Source organism: Macrobrachium rosenbergii, chromosome 21 (genome assembly GCF_040412425.1).
Source record: "Macrobrachium rosenbergii isolate ZJJX-2024 chromosome 21, ASM4041242v1, whole genome shotgun sequence".
NCBI classification, from domain to species: Eukaryota; Metazoa; Arthropoda; class Malacostraca; order Decapoda; family Palaemonidae; genus Macrobrachium; species Macrobrachium rosenbergii.
The window spans coordinates 65820737-65824916 of NC_089761.1; positions in this window are offsets into that span (position 1 = coordinate 65820737).

The following is a 4180-nucleotide window of genomic DNA, read 5'->3' on the forward strand; positions in this document are numbered from 1 at the left end:
ACACGCACAGACACACACTTATGTACATTATGAATACTAAGAGCGGACTAGAGACAAATCATAAAAGCTATGAAGAACCCAATCAGACACTTGTAAATGATCGATCTCTTATGGAGGGAGATACGAATTGCCCTTATAAACAAAAGCCGTCAGGTATGGGAAAACTTTAGTGGCCAGTTCACACAGCCAAAGAGAAATCTTTTGTGCACTCTGCGATAAAACAAGCTACAAGACTGACAACACTTCATATGAAATAAAACAGGCATTGACCTAAATATTCCCCATAATCATAACTCCAAACACAGAAATTGAAAATAATAAAATTACAACATAACTCGAGGCACAGGCTTATCAGCGTAATTTCATATATGCATGACCCGCATTGAAAAATCTGAATAATTTACTGTTGTTAGCTACAATATTCAGACATAATACTCCACGGAGTGTTATTGCTAGGCATCACCTCTTACAAAGATATTTGGATCCATATGTATTAGAAGATAACTTGTAATGTCTACATTAGTGTTCAGAAATGACTCCATCTATTTTTTTTTTTTTTTCAGATTTCATAAACACTACATGTTGACTTTCCGACTTTGTTTCTCCATTGTTCAGTACTTTATATACCTATCGTCCCGTATATAGTGCGTGCGCAAATACTGACAAATACACGTACAAACAAAGTAAACGTTAGTCCTATGAACTCTAATTGTTAGCGTCGGCGGTTGCTATTCTTCTCTGGTACACAGATGAGGCTTCAGAATAAAATCATCAAGTAGAAGGAGCTACTCAAGCAGTCTCATCGACATCTGACCTCACTATAGTATGAGAAGAAAGTGTCCACGAAGTGACGGAAACGTTTCTGGAGTAAAGCATTCTTACGGCCAGAAACCTCAGGAGTCGCTATTGGGTAGCCTACAGTCCTCTTCCGTGACAGTTTTTGTAACAAAAAATCACCGAGGCCTCATGCGTTCTAAGGGTTCTACAAAAAGAAAGAAATTTAATATATATATATATATATATATATATATATATATATATATATATATATATATATATATATATATATATATATATATATATATATATATATATATATAATTTATATATATATAATATATACATATACATATTTATATACACGTATATATATATATATATATATATATATATATATATATATATATATATATATATATAATTGTTCTGTGCAATAGTAGAATTACTAAAAGGACCTCTTTCAAACTGGATGGTATCTAATGATACCATTCAGTTTGAATGAGGTCCATATATATATATATATAATATATATATATATATATATATATATATATATATATATATATATATATATATATATATACACATACAATTCCACCATAGAAACAGAAGCGTAGATTCTTCCGGTTCTCAACAAGTTTTAGGGAGAAGGTTGCTAGCCAAATCGCATTATTATTGACCTCAGCTGACTATAGCCCCATTCGCTGCTAGGCCATGCTCGAACTAACCAATTTGCATATGCGAGCCCATTTCTTTATCACTGAGCCAAGGCTCATAACACAAATGCATCTAAATGAACAACAGACAGCAAGCTGGCATATCATCTTATCGATTTATATGGAACTGGTAAGAAAGGCCGAAAAAGAATGAAGGAGAGGCGCCAACTGAGAGCAGCTCAGCTTCTTCCCCGCTGGATGATCTCCCGCAGAGGAAGAGGCTGCGCTTACAAGGATCATTAAAACCTGAAAGTCTCAAACCAAGTCCTACCATCATAAAATTAGCATACGACACAGGCCTTTGCTGAGTTAGAGTCAATAGAAGCAATATAGAATGTCCAGTATTTGGGCTAAGCCCTAATGTGGTGGAACTTAAGACTCCTTCGAAATAATCGTGGAACACTTATGAGGGGGCCAAGGAAAAAGAACGGTGAAAGATTATAGATATGACAAGGAAGTATATATCTGAAAGTGAGGTCTAATCACCCCTTCATGACTCAATTTACAGGCATTGCATAATGACTGTAGTAACCAGGAGAACAAAAAATGTAAGAAAGGGATGAAGAGAATCATAGCGATGAAGAGTAAGATCATCTTTATCAAGGCAAGGCCTTATACGCAGTTTAAAAAATTAACCATTTTATTTCATGGCAGTCCTTTACTTACTAAATGTTTTGTCTATATATTGTAAAGGTCAAACGCCCACTTAACGAACAAAAAATTGACTTTATCTTACAATTTGATATTACGAATTACATGTTTCATGCTCATAACACAGATATGAATATTTAGCTTACAATGACGTGTTTACCCCACAGGAAAGACACACCAGCGGTACTTGACCTCAAAAAAAAAAGGAAAAGAATTATTTTCCTACTGTCCTGACTCTAGAGGAAACCGATTATTAGGAAAAAAGATGAACAACGAATTTAATATTATATATGGTATATATATATATATATATATATATATATATATATATATATATATATATATATATATATATGTATATATATATATGTGTGTGTGTGTGTGTGTATAATCGCCTAAGAAAAATATGACTAAGCCTCAAGCCTTTGGAGAGAATGGACTGATGGGCAAAGCTCCATTAAAACTTGAGACTGATGACCAATGCAGTGAATTATACTGCCCGTTAATGTGACTATTATGATTGCCAAAATCAGTGCTGAAACCAAAAATAATAACACCTTCTAGTGCCACTTCTTCTTAGGTAATATATATATATATATATATATATATATATATATATATATATATATATATATATATATATATATATATATATATATATATATATATATACAGTATATATATATATATATATATATTATATATATATATCTGCAGTTCACTAAAGAGTGTTCACTAAAAAGTCTTTTGATGCGTGTGGTTGGTTGCTACCAGAATTGCCACAGGCAGAACTCTTAAGACCAAGCAGTGTCTAGAGACAGGTTACCACTTATACAAATACCATGTGGACACAAGTGCTTAAGCCTGCACCTCCAATTGACCTTGTATCAGACATAAAAATTTTACCACCAGTTGTAAGAGTGAGTTGATTTTTATTTTCACTATGAGTAAAAACAGAAATAAAAGACATCAAAACTGTCTTGCCTGTAATTGAATCCACAATATTTTCAGTACATGCACTCCTTATTTTGTTTTCCTCTCTGAAGTGTATCTAATGGGTTGTCCTTGGAGTTGGATTTTAAAATTTCAGTGGTCGCCTTCACTTTGTATTACTTTCCACGTAGAGATGATATTTATTGATTAAAGAAAAATAAAATCAACAGAACAACGACTTACAATAATAGTAGGTCCCCATACTTTACAATTCATTCAGTTATCACAACAGATAAAACGAAACCCAATAAAGAAACAGCAATGCAATGACACAATAAAATACAGGGAAATAAAGAACATGAGGTAGCAAAAATAACAAATGCGATGTCAGTTACTTACAACAAAAATTAAATGTTAAAAAACATTGGGATTTCGTCAAAAAACACACAAAATGCAAAACAAAGGAAAGAACTCTGTGGGGTGTTCATTTACACTGATGGCACAAGCGCAACAAAAAAATAACCGCCTGTCTGAAAAACAATTTCTGACAAATTTTACGAAAACTTCAAAATACAGTGAATTAAAATTAGTCCAATGTACATTCAAGCAAACAGACGTTCACTTAATTCCATGAAGAATTGAACATTCTCGCTTTTATGATTACTGGCAATCCGACACAAGCTTCTTTTTTGCAAGAAATTTTAACATTCACTTTAATAAAAGCAAGAATTTTCACTTAATAATTACTCTATTGTATGGATGTACGATATTTAGGGCAAAAGCCCAGGCACTCGGGCCAAGAAGGCCATTCAGCGCCGTAATGAAGAGAAAATAAATTATGTTAAGGTTACGAATTCATGAAGGAAATGATTAATAAATAAAATGAAATGATGTGACCAATAAATGAAGGTATGAAGTGTAATGAATGATGTGATATACACATAAAAAATTTTATGTCATTAAAATTCTATGTGATGTAATAAATATATTAAGAAATTAATTGAATATCATTAAAAATTTTAACACACTTTAAAAAAGAGATAAGAGCAGAAATATCTGCTTCATCTCCCAGAACAACAGAGAGGGATTTACCCTGGAAG